The 19,912-nt window shown below is 41.7% G+C and overlaps 1 protein-coding gene across 2 annotated transcripts in view; it reads right to left on the reverse strand.

The window, feature by feature from the left end:
* The window catches only part of SPATS2L (spermatogenesis associated serine rich 2 like), an 84,103-nt gene extending 69,845 nt beyond the window's left edge, over positions 1-14,258 (reverse strand). Inside the window, exon 1 of one of the 2 annotated variants that reach the window (XM_061456660.1) lies at positions 14,238-14,258. The gene's annotated coding sequence lies outside the window, so the exon portion shown is untranslated. Of the gene's footprint in view, positions 1-13,673; positions 14,002-14,237 lie in introns of those variants that run through there. The other variant, XM_061456651.1, reaches the window with a different exon arrangement.
* Positions 14,259-19,912: the final 5,654 nt, after the last annotated feature.

The raw sequence follows: 19,912 nt of genomic DNA on the forward strand, positions 1-19,912 counted from the left end.
GAAAAGAAATGTATATTCAACTGTGACAAATCAACAGAATAGCTATCCATTTCAACCTGTAGGTGATAAAGAAAAATTATACTTTTCATTTTGCAGAATTCTTTGTGGAGCAGGACAACAGAATAGCCAGCCAGACACCTATGCTATATTCAGTTGTCTGAGTGTCTGCATACTTTGTCAAGATCTGCTAATCTGATTTAAGAGGCGAATTTTCCCTGAGCCCACATGCCAAAATTATTCCCCCTAAGGGAAAGAGAGGGCTTACGAAGCTACATTAGGATATATTCACAAAATGACATGAGATGACATGAGATCTTCAGCCAAATGGTTATGACAGTTCCTCATTATTACCGTTACTAAAGAAAATATTCCTCAACACATTCCAAACTAAGCTTTGCGACATTTTCCCTGCCCTGAACTGAGGGCACACATAAAGTATATCAGAAAAGGCAGTATCCCAGCTGGAGTTAGCAAGACTGCCTGAAACACAAGCCATTATTTGTTATTCCTTGCTTCCCATCAGGATTCCAGCTTCTGAATGCAATGAGTTTGTGCAGTATCCTTGAAATAGTCCAGTATATTGAAAAAAAAACCCATATTTAAAATAGAAAGCCTTTGTGAGTAGCCAAGTGGAATACTTGAGGAAAAGAAACGATCATTAAAGAAGCTGTAGAGGATTTACAATTCTGTTTTGTTTGGATCTGTACAGTAACCTAGCCCATAAATAGAAACCAGGTTTTTTTTACATTTGCTTTGCTTTATTTGAGAGTTGTGGGAATGATGGTAACCAAGCAACACCACAAAGCTGGAAAGCATTGGTTAAGACAACTGCTGATACCCTGATGAGCCAGGATATGCTCAACGCCTATAGGAGCGTTCCATCTCCATTTTTGTACACTTTGGGGCTCACAAGATCCTAAAGAGAATGACAAAAAGATTCTGTACAGTGTGTGGACTCTCCATGCCTCCACGTGAAAACTCCCTCCTCTGAAATGAATTCTGCTGCCACTTGGATTCCACTGTGAGTTTTACTTGTCATTTTTGCACAGTAAAGGTCAATCTGCCAGGAAAGCTTCCTCTTACTGAGGCTGGGGAACTCAAAAATACTGTGCCTCAGACAGGGTAAGTGTTAACAAGTTCAACATAACCTCCACAGATTTATTAGAAAATTCACTGTGGACCCATGTAAAGTGGAGTATGTTACACAGAACATCACCTTTTAACTCCAAATGACAATCATAAAACTGTAACTAAGCTACAAAGACTATCCACAATGGAACCTATGGTCCCATTCATCTCTAGCAAATCAGAACAATTAAGCATTTTACAGCTCAAATACCTAATTTTCAATTCAAGAGCAATCACTACTGCTTGCAAACTGGTACATCCCCCATGTAGTGTCTTCAGCCTTCCCAACAAAAGACAGAATCTTCTGAAGGAAGCATTACTTCATTTTTTTGAACACCAGTGATATCAGTTATGCCCTCAGTCCATCAAATGGTTTTCTTTCAGAACTTCATAAAGCAAATTTTTAAACTGCTCCAAACCCAAAATACACTTTTTAATAACAAAGCCAATGTCTGTATTTTTATACACATTTCAAGATATAATCATATTCTGAGAAAGAGATCAATGTAAATTATTCTTTTTTAAAATTTAAAATTATTTGCTTATCCAAATCAGCAGCAGGCAGACAAAATACGTCTGAGTGGATTGCTGGCTCTCTGCTAGGAGAACCTTCCAAGGACTGCTCATGCTTTTAACTGGATGAGAGATTATTTTATGAGGCAAAGGACATCTACTGAACATAATCAGTGCATGGTGGATAATACAGCAAGGCTGCAGATCTTGAGTTTACACTGCAATTTTGTAGACAGCATTACAGCAGCTTAATATCACAGGTAAGGCAGCAGTACCAAAAGCAACACAATATAGTTATATTAAAATCAAAAAGCCCCAGTAAGAGACTTCTAAGGGTGTCCCTTCCAAGTTACACTGAGACACAGAGATAAGGGGGCTTCAGGGGACTTATCTACTGATACTCTGTGTGCTTGTGAAAAAACATCACATCATGAATGTGAAAAGCAGAACTTACCATCAACACTACATCATATCATAATGACAGTATTGGGTGTCCCTTTACACAGTGTAAGTGGACATGAAGTCCAAAGAACAAGACAGCATCTCCTAGGAATCCTTACTGGAATCCCCATCAGAACAAGAACTTCATCCTGCTTGGTGAGCAAGCACTTTACTCAGGGTCTAGAACAGCAGCGGCCACAGGATCCTCAAGTCTGATTCCACCAAACTCCATCCTAGTTGGCCTGATCTCTGGAAAGGACTGAGAACTACCACAGCTACTGACTGAACAGTTTCACACTCCTCTCTCCTTCCTGGTGCTCCTACAAGAGCTGAACACAACATGAAGCATGTTTTATAGTACAGAGCTCCTGGGATTAGATACATTCCTTCTTACACAAAACTACAATCGTTCTTTCTCACCATTTAGAATGGGGAAATACCCTCTTTTCTTGTTGCATACAAATTCCAAGAATGGGATCATAATGAACAAAAATGAATAACAATCAATTTACAAATGTAAATATAACTCTAGACCCTTTTGAAGTTTTAATAGGAAGGAGGCGCAAAATTACCCAGGGGAATCTTAGTCAGACTCAGTCATGAGTATAAATGAAATCTTGCTCCCATGTGGTATTTCACATCACAAAGGAAAGCACACGGAGCTCTCACAGGCCTCAGACAGAAGGTTCCACGAAACACTCATTTGTGCGTCAAAGCAGCCTTTTCATGGGAATGACATGCAACTAACAAAACAGCCCCCAAAGTTTTGAAGCAAACTTCTCATGCTGGAACTTAGCATTTCTTTGATGATTTAAAATACTTTGGTCTGTGCCTCAGCTGAAACACTTATGTCACTCATTTACCTACAAAGGAATTTGGCTAAAATAAAGCAAAAATACAGCTTGGTTTTCTTTTTTATTAATGAGTTTGGATAAAAGTGAGTGCTGGTAAAAATCTGGAATGAGTTCAGTGAACTCAGACTCTATGCTAAAGGAAATCAGTCTGCCTCAGTTTATTGGCATAGCACCTTCTGTATGGACCATTTTTGCAGAATTCCTGTTTGTATTTACTTTCTTAAGAACAAACGTGTGTACTGCTGACACTGAGCCTCAGAAACCATCGTATGACTTGGCACCACTGCTCCAAGTGCTTTGGAGATACTGAGAGTAAAGCTGGTTCCAGTAATATCCACTCACCCGCAAGACATAGTCTGCATATTTTATGATGCACTAAAAAAAGTACTGTTACACTTAATAGAAAACTGCAAGGAAAACATTACGTGCATGCAATATGGCCAACCTACCATCTCTAAACAACCTTTGCTTTGTGAACTATCAGGCTTCTGTCTGGTTTAGCTTTGAAAACTCACAGTACATTGATGTTGTTTTTCCATTTTATTTCTTTTTTCTATTTTTGCTGATTAAGTTGAAGGGGGAGGGGTCACAATAAAAATCACTACAGTCATTTTAGTCGTGTTTCCACAGTCTCCCGACTTTCACAGATCTACTTGCATGGTATAGGTCCTGCTCACATCACCCATAAAATCAGCTCAGCATCATCCTTTTAACTCTAGTCCTCAGTACGAACAACTGAAGCTTTCATGTGTCAAATACCTTAACACGCAGATTTCAAATATGCACGCTGCCTGACCACCTTGTATCCACAAACAGGTACCTTTCCACTTTTGTAGTAACACAAAGGTTTAAAAATCTGTTATAAAATAAAATTTATCTCAGCCACCTTAGTATATTTCTGCTCCTAGTTAATTACTGAAGACAACACACTTGAGAACTCATACAAGCAACTCCTGGTGTATGACAGGACTACAGCACATGGTAAAAGCTGTAAATTAAAAGCAGAATTACCAAGTTACAAAACAAGGGTGAAATGATTACAACTTTTCACACCTTATATATAATGAAAAGCCTCACTTGACATAAAACATACTAACAGTGAACTATCATATTCAAGTCAGCCTGAAGCACAGCTGAAAATCCACTGCTGTTACTCCTCTTTCCTGCCAGCAGGATCTGATTAGGGAGCTGACAAACCTAGAGGACTATGAGACCCACTAGATCAGAAATGGGATGTTAGGTGCATGCTACATGATGTGATTTCCAGGAATGAGCTTAGAAAGAAGGAACAAGAAAAAAGGAAAGAAAGAAAAAAAAAAATGCAGACTTTAAAAATTTTCATTTCAATTCCTATTTAGAGTAGAAGACCTTCAAAACATGAGAAGAAACATGACTGTTTTCTAAGAAAGTTTTTAATTCATTACAAATACTTTTAATCTGGGCAAGGGATGTTATATGAAGGGGTGGTAGAGGCAAATAATTATTTTAATCTCTTACATTTTAAAAAGGGTAGCAGATAAAACCAAAACAGCCACTCTTCATTGTATCAGAGGCCAATTTTGTACCCAATTCCCTATGACCATTGTCAGAACTTCCAACACAAAGCAGGAATAAAGGAAAAACTCAGAGGAGTCTGCTGACACAAGTGACCTGCCCATTCCCACCCCTAAAAATAAACATGTTGGAAATGCAAAACTGTGAAACTTGAAGCATTATACAACACAATACTCAACATTAGGCCATTAAGGGACAAACATGAAACCACTGCAACAGTCTTCCTTCAGCATTGATGCCTTACGGTTAAGTAAAATGATCACAGAAATTTAAGAAAAACCTTTAAACTTCAGGTAAGTCTAAATATATCTATAGTTATTATTTGTTATATAAAATAAAGATAATATGTTAAATTCAAAAGCCTGAAGGCAGTCTGGTACTAGAATATAAAGTCTAACATTTCACTAGAAATACCATTTGCTGGTCTCTCTCAGACACCTGGTGTTTAAGTAAGATAAGACTTCTGGAAACAGCCTCTCCTTAGGATACTACTTTGACCTAAATTTGACTAATATGTTATCATGGGAGGATAAGATAGAGAGCCACTGGGAAAAGAAAGACAAGCAAAACCCAAAAAAATAATCAAATCACCCAAAATCTGACTAAGGTAAAGTCCCAGTAAGGGAGCCGGGATGAGGTAGGCAACATAGCCAGAGCTGAGCAGGACCTGCAATCCAGGTTGCTTAGTAAATACTACTTAAGCCAATAAAACAGAGCACTGTTCAGATGTGGTTTTTTATACTTTATGCAAGAGACAAACTTAGAAACTGACAAATTATTTCCTTACTAGAACAGCAATTCCACAGAAATAATGCCACAAGAGAAATTAATAAATTAACATTTATCTGCAACAGATAACCTTCCAGAGATCAAGGTGTTGCTTTGCCACTACTCTTTACATACATATTGCATATGAAACAGAATTGCAGAACCATTTTTATAACAGCTCTGAAAGACGCACTCTTTGTATGGGTGCTTTTCTTCTCTGTCATTTTGGTGACGAGAAGTTTAATGTATCATATGTCCTGAAAAATCAAGTGTAGCAGAGTTCAGCTAGTGCTGAATATGAGTGGCTGATACATTCCCATCCCATCATCACCATCTTACTGCTCTCTGCATGTTTCTTTTAACTACTCACAGTTCATTTGTGTAGTGAGTGTGTGGGATGGTTGGCTTTTTGTGATTTGAGTTTTTCTGGGGGTAGAGAAGAAGTGGTGTTGCTTTGTCGAGTCTTTTAAACTTTAACCCATGAACAGGTAGTTTTCTACATTTGCACTAACACAGAGAGTTAATAATTTATGGCATGCTTCTTAAGGAGCCCATCTGCTGTTCAAGAGCCTGTGTATCCCTGTATTTTCCATTTCAGTTAACAGCAGATTCCTTCCAAACGCTCTTTTCTGTGGCCAGTACTGCAAACTGAAAATGTCCAAAAATGTAGCACATAACAGCCCCTGAGGTCCCTCCCATAAAAATCCTAAACTAGCAAAAGGCAAAGCCTTTTATGGAGTCTGGTACCAAATCTGTTTAAAGATGAAAATCCAGCAAAACCAGCACACTCAGCAACAGCCATCCCAAACCAGCCCAGCTGCCAGCTGGCGGCAGTTCCAGCAGTTCCCCAAGCCTGTCATGCAGAGTGCAGCTCTGCAGGGGCCTCACTCTCATACAAGTGTGGTCAAGTGCCTTCACCAGGCTCCTGCCTTGTAGCCCAAGATTTCAAAATGAGTTGTCCTTGCCCAGGTCTTTTGGCACCGCAAAAAAAGAGCTCTTGCTATCATGATGTTTGACCATTTCCGTCTATTAAACTGCTTCTGAAGAGCCAGGCTCTGACATTGCAGGCAGCTCAGTGAGGATGCAGTGCTCAGCAGGCTTAGTTCAGCCCAGAATGAGCATCATACCATGATACAAAATTGCTGTTGCTTATGACAACAAACAGACATCTTGAGGTTTTTCTTTTTTAATTACAGAAAATGAATCTTTTAAGGCTGAGTGGCTCTCCAAAAGGAAAACGATATTATTCACTTAAAACAGTGAATGATAGTTTAAAGGTGTGCTATTCAGTTCAATTAATGATTGCATTTACGCCACTTCATTCCTTTAAGATGATGCACCAATGGTAATGAGTAACCTTTTTGCAGTTTAATAGTCCATGCAATTGTAAGATGATCCCTCTTTCATTTAACAAGCCCCTTGCTAGAGCTTAATAAATCTGGCTTTGCTCTTTAGCAATTCTCATTAAAATGCTTTGGAAGGTACCACCATTCACCTACAGCATGATTTTCATGAGGACCTGACTGCACACAATTCCAATTAAAACTTTCTGCACTCAACACCTCTGAAAATCCAACACCAGGAAGGCAATTAGATGTTTTCAACCTTTCCTAATCTATACTGTAATGTGCAAAATAATCAGGATTGGGTACAGTGTAACATATCAGTGTGCTAACACGGGAACCTCCATTTGTCTTGTTCATTTATATTAATTCCGTCCACTGCACTGACACCACTTGATAAAGAGTCATGGGTTACTTTTTTGTACGCTAACATCTGTTGCCGGAGGAAGCACCAGCAGAGCGACCTTCCAGACTGCAAAATGCCTGTTCAAAACTTCCTTGGTTTTGCAGACTTATTCTCTACTACAAAATACAACACTTCACATTAGAGAGTACCCAAAACACTCTGTAGACTGTGAACCTTCTAACAGGATTGCCAGAAGTTTCAGGACTGAGCACTAGATAAACACAGGACTAATGGATTGAAAGGTAGCACACTGCTGCAGCCTGCTCCACAGCTGTGTCTCATGCCATATTCTTGGTTTTTTAATGTAAAATACAACTACACAGCAAAAAGGAGAATATTAGAAAGATTACATAAGGGAAGATACTGATTTTACACCAGAACCACAAAAGTGCAACTCCACCAATGTTGAGGATTTCATGCTTCGGCATGCGCCAGAAAAATGGCGACTTTCTCTGTAGTCCCCTTTCACACAAAGATAAACACTCTAGAGTCAGAGTTCTTCTGATGTAAAGTTAATTGTCCACTCAGCTCAAAGTTTCCCCAGATCATCATCATTTGGATATTTATTTTACTTCTTCTAGGATAAGATAATAATTACCACATTGAAAAAAGTCAGAGCAGCTATCTCAATCGACTATGCCAACAGTGTTCTCTGGCCTTCCTCAAAATCTTCCAATCCACCAGCAATTTGGTAAAGAAACAGCATATGTAAGCCAACGAGGCACAAGAGCATGGATATTAGACAGGTGTGTGGTTTCAGGAAGAGATAATAAAGGAAGAACTTCTTTTTTTGCTTGAGTGACAAGGAAGCAATGATAATGGCCCAACCTCTGTACTTGTGGATTTCAGTAGACATAAGTGCATAACAGAATGTGGCTGTAAATCCATAACATATGAACTGCAGTAAGCCCACCATCTCCATCAGTTCTTTAACCAAATGTCCAAACCTGAGGAAAACCCCACTGGGGCCAGGGAAGCCCTAATCTTATATTAGCATCACAGAAAAGATATTCCCTGCAATTCCATCCTTTGCCCCAACTCATCTCACAAGCTTCCCCTTTCACACTTGGGTATCTAAACAGACCTAAGCAAAAGCCTGGTGCCTTCCTACTGCCAGAGCTCCTTTCAGCCCATGGGATCTTCCCTGACCTTCTTCCCTCACCAAGGCTCCTTCCAACCACCGTGTTCTACTCTCTTTGCTACTACAAGCCTCTCATATACAGGAGCTGCTCTAGCTCATCTGTATTTGCCTCACAATGCAGACCTCTTCAGGGCACCATTGGCAAACAGACCTAAGACAGACTGAATCTTTTTTGGAACAGCTGCTTCTCTGTTGGCCAAAGGAATCATCCAATCATTTCTGGCTCCCACTGCATTTGTACACAACATAATTTGGCCATTGTGGAGGAAGCAACCCTCTAGTTCTTTTATGATTTTAATGAGAAGGAGGTTTCCTTCTTTCACTCTAGTAACAAAGTGGCTGCAGTACATGGAAAACCTCAGGAGCTGCAGGAACAGAAGGATGCTGCGCAAGCAGTCTATGTCCACATCATCCCTCTCCTCATCAACTTCAGAACAAGGAGCACAAGCTCTGATATTAAACACCAAAGCACAACTTCATGCCAGCAGCTTAAAAAACAGTCAACTCAAAACAATTTCTAGCCAGCACTAAGTTATTATTGGAAAACAAACTTACAGAAAAGGCAACATTTCATCCAGACAGAGTTGTAAAGATCACTAAATCAAAATCTGTGCAAGGTAGTATTACTGCACAAGACAGTTATTCCCCTGCATCAACACAGTAATGACAATTTGGGATTTGCAGGTTTTTCCAGCACTAGTATAAAGCACAGTCTTTGAAACATTCCCACCCAGAAGTACCACCACACCCAGACAGCACATGCAAGGCTTTTACTGCATTTAATTTTACACAGAAAACCATACACAGCACTGTAATTTAAACACTAAGCGGATAGTTTAAGTCTAGTGCAGAAGTGAAAGCCATGAATTGGATGTGTGTAGGTCAGTACATACTAAAAGCTGTTTTTATATACTACTAAAAGTGATTCAGTCCGAAATGACCATTTGAGTACCTGCTTGAGCTTAGAGTCATCCAGAACCCAAATACTCTTTCTTGGCAGTTGTACCTAAACCAGCCTTAGTTGTACCTAAGAAAGCCTTAACTCCTGATTTGCCACCCCCATTAGCTGTCAACATGCATCAGTCTTCAGCAATAAAAGCCATAAAATACCACAAAGAATACTCAGACACACACTCCTGCACTGAACCTTCAAGATCTGCACAGGTTTCTAACAAAATCAACCAAGATCCTGAATATCTACCATCATTCAGAAATGTCTCATACCACAAACATCTTTTGGTACTGTTCCAAGAAAGATTCAGGTCAAACATCATAAATCCATGCATGGATTTTGCATAACATTGGAACAACAAACACCAGTCTACCTGCCCCAACTGTGGGGTGTTTATTTTGAATGCTGCCAGGCAGGTTGGCCTTACCAGCACAGAAGGATAACACCACAGTGAGACTGTGCTGTAAACACAACAGTGCTAGCAGCTTAATGCTAACTCAAAACACACCCACAGCTTTCAAGGATAAGACACCTCCCAAGAAATTTTACTCAGTCATCTTGGCCATGCACAGCACAAACAGGTAACATTGCATCAGCCTTCTTAGAAGCACAGCTCTTAGAAACACCAGGTTTCTTAAAAAAATGAAATAAACGGAGCAGACCTTCAAGCAGTGAACATAAAACTGTATCAGTTTACAGAGGGCAAAATCTGTCCTCAACTCTGAGCAGCAGCACACCGGTCTTCACAAACAGGTGAGGCTTCCTTGCCATTTGAACTCTTAACTTTTCAACACTTGGGAAATTAGATTCATCAGTAATTTAAACACTGGACACAGTACACAGCCATAGGCATTTTTTTCAGTCAACAAACCACTAGAGAGAGTACTGAAAGGCCTATTATGAAGGCAAATCACTATCCTTTTCTTGAATGACCACATGAAAATCAGTGACTGTTCCACAATGGATTGAAAGGGCCTTTTGTCTGAAGGAAAAGGACAAGGAGTCACAAAGTACTGTAAATTCATTTGTAACTCATGTTTTTTGAGGAAACTGTATACCTTCAGCTAAGAGTAAACCAAGCTTTGGTTTACCAAACCATTTCCAAGCTTTGGAAATGTTATGCCACAGTCCTTTCCTGCTGTGTATAGGCAAAGTATATTTTTAGATTAGTCTCTAATTCGTATTATAAAAAGATGGGGAGGGATTCTGTATTACTGTTGTTTACAAGATGTTTAAAACACATGCAGAGTTTTGACTTTATTCCAAAACCCCAATTAGGGTCTGCAACGCTATTTGCCTTGTCTAAACAAAAAATCATCAGAAACTTCTTTGGTACGAGTTCTAGTGAAAGTATAATTGCACTGGAAGAATAAGTGAAAGCACTGTCACTGTTGCTTAATAATGACTTTAGTAACTGAGTAATAGAGCCATCACCCATAAAGTATATGGTGGCCTAGTCAACAAGAAGTCATTTCTTACATTGAGAAACCAACATCTGACTCTTGAATTTTGAAGTCTCCTCCTGAAATCTCTTAAAAAAAAAAAAAAAAAAGAGTAGCTTACATCTGCTGACAACTTCTCAGAAGAAATGTTTTACTTCTCCAACTGCCCCAATCACATTTTCATTTCTCAGGTTTTACACACAAATGCACACACCCAAAATGGGATTTGCACACAGGATTTCATTATGGAGTTTCTAAACAAGCTTCACATGGACAAACTTTCAGCAGGAAAGACAGTGGGGGCTAATAACCAAAACCAGATTTCTTCTAATCCATATCCAGAACTAGGGAATTACTCTACTTCCACTCAGAAAGAAAAGTCACAGCTGTCAGACTTGCCCTCGTCACCCGTCTGTTCCACCCATAGACTGTGAAACTAAACAGTCAAAAAATGTCAGTTTTCACCCTCCAGCTTCTCTCTGCATCCCAGAATTTATATCCCTTGTGCTGCCACAACTCCTCCTGAAATAAAAGCAATGTATTTTGCACACACCATTGGTCAAGGTACGAGCTGGATTTAGCTCTTCTGATCACCCCATCAAATTAATCTGTCAAGGAGCTGGTCTTTAGCATGCTACAAGACAAGCACTACCAGGGCCAAAATCATTGCTGTGGGAATTGCCCAGGATGCCTCTTTCAAATATGTATTGGAAGTAATACAAGGTAACTATGCACCCATCATCTCAAACTCTGTAAAACATGAACATACAGTCCTCCAGAGGTCCTCAGGACTATAAAAAAGATCTTGCAAATGCAGAGGCATAACAATGTGTCACCACCTTCTTGAAGGTCAAGGGACTCAGAAACAAACAAGGCAAAGAGACATGAACTGCACAGCCACCTGCTAGTCTCAGTGAAGAGCCAAATGCTTTGATATAATAATGCTATGAAGTGTTGCTTCCAAACAACTATTAGCAGGGAAGGTGCCCAGACTAAAATAAAGGCACTTTGCTATCAAAGTTAACTATCTCAGCACTGTTCATTCTTGTACATGAAGAAGAAAAAAGTGAGAAAGCTGGTGAAGCACATGAAGAAGGAAGAAAAGGTAAAAAGAGAGAAACTGTAGGACTGAAACAGTGCAGAAAAACATGGAAGACAGAGGAGACATATTTCCCCAGAGTAATACAGACAATAAAATCCCTAATATTATCTACAAGTTAACTAAAATAACAGTTAACTATTAGTTATTTTTCTTCCCTTGATCTTTATGCAAAGCCTTACTGTTCCTGGGTCCTCTGATCCAAATTGTTACACAGTTTTACTTTTATCCTCCAGTGAGCAGTGAAAAGTGGAGTTTGACCTTCCCTTCAGATGTGTAAAGCATCACACCAGATTGTTTTGAGAAAATGACTGAGGATTTTGTTTTCTGCATGACTAACATTACTTAACAGTGACTAAAGATCTCTAAGACATGGGCCCTGAAAAGATACTAGGAAAAGCAGTTCCCAGAATGGCAACAGAGGCCACACATGTGGGTGAAAAGGAACATGAATATAACAGCCTAGAGAAGTTAATACCAAACACAGGTTGCCTACAGCTGCTGACAGGCACAGCTTTGGTGCTTCCACCATTGCCAGAAGAAAACTCAAAAGATATAAAACACACTGAAGGCCACTGGAATGTTGTCGTGCTTTCTCTTCAAAATAGGCCTAAACTGATTTCTGTACTGGACAGGTAGTTCCTTAAAATTCAGGAAATGGCAGAAAAGTGTCCTGACATAGCCTCATTTCCATTTCTTTGAGCAAGAAGGACTAAATAACTGATCTAGATGCAAACTTCCCTCAACACAGAAAGTACTTAGAAGATGCTTGTGTTCAATTTTTAAGCTTATTACAGTATGTCAGACAAAACAGTAGCTCTTATGCACATGTTCCTTCTCAGACACCTGCCTGGGCGTAAGGACTATGGGAACAGACCCTTCACTTCAGGATAACCCTGAGAACATTTTGAAGAGTACTTAATTTACTTCATCTTAATCATAAGACTTTCTTACATCGTAAACTTCTCAGAGTTGTGACCTTACCTTCTTACATGTTTATACAGCACCTGACACAGTACAAACCTTATCTTGATTAGTGTCTCATTACCTTTAACAGATCCTGCTGGTGGTCTCCTGAAGGGCCAAACTCCTTCAACTCCCATAACACAATTAGTGGGAGAGCGCTCAGTCGAGCGGCAGCATTCAGCTCCAGCAGGCTGTGATGGCACCTCACCAAATGCATCAACCTGTTCTGACCTGGAAATTATTCTGCATTTACAGTTTCACCACATTCACAGAAACAATTGTGGCAAGGGCGCAGTATCCAGCTCACAGCAGCTTGAAGACTCTAGTTAGCGGCATTCAACAGGTTATCACCCAGGATTTCTTTCATGGCCAGTGCAAATACGTTTCTAGTTAACCCTGACATTCTGTATGCAGCAGTCTTCTGCTGCATAGAAAGTTTGCAATTTACCTTCCCTGAATCATCACATTTTGGAAAATCTATCAGAAGCTCAAAGAAATGGAAGAAAGATGAATCACACAGAAACCAGCAATCCAAATTTAAAAGTTAACAGAAAAGAATTCCCACAGAAGATCATTAGTTGCCTTGAAGCATATTTTTCAAGGTGGAATCAACTAAATCACTCCAGGGGAATATGTCCTGGAATGAAAAAAGATGGATTTGCTGTGGTGCCTCTCAGCTCTCCTCAAGAAAATAAATCTGCAGGTACAGGTGATTCACATCTCAGGATGATGAGGCTGAGGGTGGGGAAGATGCCTACACTATTCGTTTACAGTTCAACAAAGGAAGCATTGCACTCTGAGAATAAAAGGATATTGCCAGCTGCCACTGCTTATCAAAGATTTCCACGCCTAATGATTAAATTTCTCATGCACAGTAAAAAAGGAATGCTAACACCCCCACCTCCACCCCCCCCCATGTACACACAAGGCAAAAAAAAACCAAACTAAAAAACACACACAAAACCAAACTTCCCTTATCACCTCAGCGGTCTTTCATCTTCGTGCTGACAAAACAAACCCTCAAACGGCTGGATTTGTGCAAAAACAGCAACTAGGGCACAGCAACCTTCGTCCCTGCCTTGTGGTATGTCAGCGCTCGCAGCAGCGTTTCACAGCCCATGCAAAAACGTAAGGCGGCATTTCAGGAACAAACGTACCGCTGGCTCAGCGCGTCTGGCCGCCAAGACAGCCGGGGATAAACGGCTGCGTCCGGAAAGCCCAGGCTCCCCGTTCCCCGGGTGAGCAGTTAATCATTTATGACCAAGGCTGTTACTGAATAGCCTCGCACGCCACAGCCCAGTTTCGGCTCCGGCGGCGCCGGGGGCCTGGCGGAGCGCCGGGAGCCGGGAAGCCGCGACAAGCGGCTCCTGGGCGCTGCGGAGCCAGTCCCAGAGCAAGCCGGGCGGAGCCCCAGCGGCCGGAGCCGGGCCCCGCTGCCGTTCCCGTGCCACCAGGAGGGGCTGCCTCCGCGGCGCCGGGACCCGAAGCGTTAGAGTAGCGGGAGGGCGCCGCGCAGCACCACAGCAACCGCCCCGCCCGCCCGGCACCCCTCGGCAGGAAACTCCCGGCGGGCCCGCGCAGGTGCAGAGAAGGAGAAAGGAAGCGAGGAGGGAGCAGAACGGTGCCTTACCAGGTACCGGCCGGGCCGCAGCGAGGCCGGTGCCGAAGGTGCGGGCCCGCGGGGCGCAGCGACCGGCTGCGAGTCGCGGCTGTGGTTCTGCCGCCGGCTCGTGGGGACGGGGCGCGCACCGCCCCGCCCCGCCCCTGCACGCGCGCACCGCCCCAGGCCCGCCTCAGTAATGGCGCAGCGGACCCCGCTCACTGCAAGGGCGGCGGCGCCGCGTCCCCCCGCCCGCAGCCCCGGGGGTCTCTGCCGCCACCGGCCCCGCCACCGGCTCCGCCACCGGCCCCGGCCCCTGCCCTTGCCCGAAGCACGGCTCCCACAGCGCAGCGCGTGTCGTGCGCTTCCCGGGTGCCGGGTGGGGAGAGTTCTGTGGGGCGGAGAGAGCATTTCCTGCAGCGGGACTATAGCTTACGTGTGCTCCTCTTGGCACAGACAGATGAGGGTCCGGGACGTGCAGCGACACCAGCAGTGCTCATGTAAAGACTGTTCAAGACCTCCTCAGTAAGCAAGAGGAAACAGGCAACATAAATCATCACTAACCTATGGGCCTTCCTACCTGTGAACACTCTTGGCAAACAACCAGAACATAAAAACATACCGATAACGTTTTCAGCAATCAGTGTTTTAAAATATGACTGAAAAGCTCCACAGAAAATACAGAGGCATGGTTAACACGAAGCTAAAGGAGCAATAAATACCTATCCACTTAAACACTAGAATGTGGAGGTACAACCACACACTTGGAACTAAAAAAAAATCAGCACATTTTCCATAAACAACTTAATCTGGATTTACTATCAGTATTGGTGTCTTACACCATCAATCAGCATTTCCCTTCACCAAACACATCAGTTCTCATTTTTGAGAGCCACAAGGCCTGGAAAATCATAGCATTACCCATCAAAATCACTTCACGCGTCTTTTCCTGCTAATGCAAAGATGACTCTTCCGGTCATAATGCACCTTTACCTGAACTCCATACCTTCAGCCAGAAAACTAACTTCTTCCACCTTCAAACACAGGTTGAAGGCAGCACTTGGTTCTTACTATTTTCAACCAAGGATTCACAAACTGCAGCACGGAAAATAATTCAAGGTGAGATTTACACCAAGTCCACAGCCAACCCATCCTGCGAACCAGGCAGAGCCGGCAGCATTTCCCCACAGTGGGTAAGCGAGCTGGCAGAGAACCACCCAAGTGTGATAGACACACAGTTCCCTCTGATGGTGGTACCAAAGTGAACCTCACCGGGCAATTTCTACTCTATTCAGCCGCAGTGGCTTCATGGGATGAGTATCTGTTGAATGGACTCATCCACCTACTGCAGAAAGCTGGGCATGAATTAGATAGTCAAGTTATGATGAAGCCACAGCTTCAGAATTAACATTTCACTTGGAATCATGTCTTCCAAACTATTCAGATCTTCAGTAAATGTTGGTTTGCCTTAAACAATGTAACTTTGAATGTCCACGCTTACATTTGTGTTCTGAGAGTGCTCTTTATAGCATTCCTGTGTTTATCCACAACCTGAGCTGTATTTTGCCTCGGAGTTCTGGAAATGATTCTGAAGTTCAAGAGAACAGTACATTATATTCATAAAACAAGGGTGCTGCTGACCTTTCAGTACAAGAGAATAGATGTGCATCATGGATCTGAGACTCCTCTAAAGAAACACAGTGGAAACACATAGGCTTTAAAGGCTTTACAAATTATGTTTGGATGGGGGAGAGCAGGGAGAAAGAGAATGTGGGAAAAAGAAGAATGAAAAAGGATCCTGCTGTTTAGCTCATGCATAAACTGTATGTGCCCAGGCAAAGGTCACTCCTTTTATTTTCTCATTAATTTCAATGACGGTAGATGGTATATGAAGAACAATCTAAAAATAAGAACAGCCAGAAATAACGCAGGTTTTTGCGTGACAGCATAGTGGGAAGAAAAACCTGAGCTGCAACTTCATTCTGTATCTTTACTTTTGACTTTTTAAAACATAGTGACTTAATTATTTAAGATGAACTGTAAATTTATTTAGAAAGCTAAACAAAAATCAAGTGGTCTACTTTTTATGTATTTTCCACTAAAGTCCTTGTACCCTCTGTACACTGAAATCAGTTCCTGTTTGTGGCTTTTTTAGCCACCACTGTTGGTGAGAAATGATGTAATTTGGACAGTTTTGAGAGTGAATTGTCTAGGTACTAAACACAAGTGAGGAAAACAGTAAGTACTAGGCTAAGCTGTAAACAAATAGAGAAGGAATAACAGCTTTGGGAATCCTGCAGGTGCATGCAAAATCTGGCACAAGGAAACTGCCATCCACAGAAACTGAACGCAGAGGCTGGAATGGGAACATAGAAGGGATCATGAATATTCTGCAGAGAGGATCATGAATGGCTGCTTCAAACAAATCTTCAGGAAACAGGAACCCTTCATACAGAGACTGATGCAACATCTGCCAATGTTTTCGTAGGGAATAAAGGGCCAATATCTAGAAGCTGATCTCCAGACAAGGTGCACAGATTCTCCATTGGTATGGAAGGAGTTTTAGCATTACTCCACCAGCTTCTTAAATTTTGCAGCAAATGTGCAAATCCATGTTGACTTGCATTATATTTGGCTGTATGGTGAGCCTACATTTTCAAAAAGAGGACACCAGCTGCCCAGAGTTTAGTTCTCATCTCCTGTTTATGCCAAATAGCAGTATGAACCTTATGGCCAAAACATGTTGCAGCGTTCAGTTCCTCTGCAGAGGTTATTCACTGATAAATGTAAAGTGATAATCAGCAACAATTAGACATCCCAGCTGGAACCTTTGCACTGTATTAGAAGTGAGGTGGCCTCATCAGAGCACAGACTTTGGATTTTGCATTAAATCCTCAGTACACAATATTTCCTATACAACCATAGCTGTAATTCTGATGTGATCACAGAGAAGAAAGGAATTTCCAAAACTCCGTGTATATGACAAAGATTATGAGATACCCCAGGTGTAGCTGCACAATGCAGTAACTTTGGCAGTAAAGGTGCCTTAGTGATTTCTTGCTCTCTTGCAATCTCCCCGCCTCCATCCGTGCACTGTGATCTGTTATTCTACTCAGTTTGTGAAAGTTCCCTGCAGACCAGACCATTGAAATGATCTGGGCTAAAAATACACCACCACCACCACCACCCCCCCCCTTTTCTGTAAAGATTTTTTAACTGAGATCTAGATACTGATGCTCCAACAGCTAGTGACCTGTCCTGAAAAGGACCTTGAAAACTGACATGTCATACTCTAACAAGAGATAATGAACTGCAGTAATCCAGAGGGATGTCACAACACAACCATTGTAAATTCATTGTTTCTGAAGGAAAAGAACACACTGCCACACAGATACGGGGTTATGTCTGGTGCCACTTAATTGCTATTGGGGCTAGGGATGGAAGAAAAACCAACTGAAGGCAAAGTAATAAAATATATCCCTATGCAATTGTTCTAATCTCCTTGCTTTTTCAAACACCTATTGTTCCCACAAGACTGCCAGAGTCCCAGGCTTCAGTTAAATCAGTAACACCATGTCCTCTTGGACTGCTTCTCAGCAATCAGTTTCACAGTACTGCCCAAAGCAGGTCACTGCTTTTTTTCATGGCCTACAGATAAGAGACAGCAGCACAGAAAGAAACGGTGCAGAGAACTTCCCAGCTGCAGAAATAATACAGGTCTTCTAAGTCCTGCCCAATGCACTAGCTACAAAGCCTCACCTCTCCTATTTGGTGAGGCCCATTGGCCCCCCAAAGGGACTGGGTGTCATGTGCAGTGTACAGGACTGGAGACCACAGAGCAGGGAGGAGAGGCATCTGGAGGGGAGCTGAGGTGCATTGCTCTAAGCATGCGTTTGTTTGTTGGTTTCAATACCAGAATCAGTGATTAAAAGTTTGTTAATTGGCAACAAATTAAATCAGTTGAAATTCCCCTGGCACAAAATTGTTTCTGGCTTGCCAGAGGGGAAAATTGATTCAACACAGGAATTTGGAAATAAACTGGTACAGTCACAGTGGTCTGGCAACAGATCTGAGGGTGAAGATATGGAAAACAGCAAATTACATAGCTCATGTTGTACAGCAGCTGCTAATCTGGGGCATAAATGTAACATGGCTCTTTTAAGCCAGGAGAAGGACTGATAATAATATTTTATCCTGGCTTTTGTTAACTGCAGTTAAAAACTGCAACGTCAACAGAAAAAAAAGTTCAAAGAGAAGCACCAGAAGTGATTAACAGGGATATGTCTTCAGGAGATAGATGTTTACATGCTTGGCTTAGGAGAAAGCTACCAAGCAAAGACAGAAGGTCCTTTCAGGGGACTTGTGTGGAGTCACAGAGAGCATTATACAGAATATCAACATGGAAAGAAGAAAAAGAAGATTCGTGATAACTGTAAAGATTCTGACAGTCAGTCACAATAGACCAAAAACCTCAAGTGGCTGTCTTGCTACATGTTACCAGCAGAAAGCTGTATTCAACATTCAGAGATATATTAGAAAAAGCCCTTGCATTTACATGTGTGATCCCAAGCAAAGAAGTCAAGGAAGACAGCTTTTTTTGGCTCTGAAAGCTACAAGTCAAATTCAGAAAGGATAATTCACAACTCACATGTAAGTTAATGGCCATTATGTTTGCTTAGACAAGGCCTGAATTTGATTAAATGGTTATGGGCATGCAGACTACATACTACATAAACAAAAATCTGTTTTGCAATGAGATTATTTATATTGAAGATAATTTCAACTGCTGCTCTGAGATCTTACATTTGGTTAAAAAACAAAATGTCCTCAAACAACTGTGACAGTCAAAGTACAATATTCCAAGAAAGATTTTTATTTGTAAAGATTGTCAAACAAGCTGTTTAGAACCTTCAATGAAACATGCAGTTGGAAAAAGAACCTGAGTGTTTTCTGATTCCAGAAGCAATGCAGCAGTACCTTGTGGTGCCTAATGTTTCAGAGTGAGTGGACTTGAGCAGGGTGGTAAACACTTAAGAATGACTGAAGCTCAAAAACAAACCAAAAGAAGCCTTGAGCTCGCTCTTGTAATAAATGGGAAAGAAGTGAGGGAGAGCTTGGCAAAAATCAGCATAATAGTAGGCTTATTGTTGAATCTGAAAGCTTCATTTGCCAACAGTGTCCCTTTTCTGGGAAGCTGCACAACCACTCTGAAAGCGCTTTCTATAGAGATGATAAATCTATGGTGGAGATTTATGCACATTCAGATTAAGTCAGGAAATCAGTAATGAAAAGGATAATTAAATAGAGAGACAAAAACCTAGAAGAAAAATTGCCAACCCCTCCCAAAACAAACACAGCTAACAATACACCATGATGTATCAGGTCCTGGGATTCTGACTCTGACTTCAGCCCCCATTCTTGCTCAAGCAACATACAGGGTGAGTAACCTCATATTCTTCCTCACTGCGTTTCCCAGGACTGCAGAGAGGGACACTGCACAGCAGCAGTCTGGGCTGTAGCAGAGTGTGTGAACATATGAGGCTTCATATCTTAAGTTCCCCCACCTCAGTGTTCCTTGACACCAGCCAACCCCCCAAAAAGGATGTGTTTGGCTGAAGAGTTTCTGATAGAAGCATGCTGAAACTGGACACTTAAATGTTCCTGGACACTTAAGCTGTATTCTTATCTTTTGATGACTTCCACCA

The sequence above is a fragment of the Pezoporus flaviventris genome, unplaced genomic scaffold (genome assembly GCF_033815535.1).
Source record: "Pezoporus flaviventris isolate CSIRO_AGI_PZ_B2104156 unplaced genomic scaffold, CSIRO_AGI_Pfla_v1 ptg000001l, whole genome shotgun sequence".
Classification (NCBI taxonomy): domain Eukaryota; kingdom Metazoa; phylum Chordata; class Aves; order Psittaciformes; family Psittacidae; genus Pezoporus; species Pezoporus flaviventris.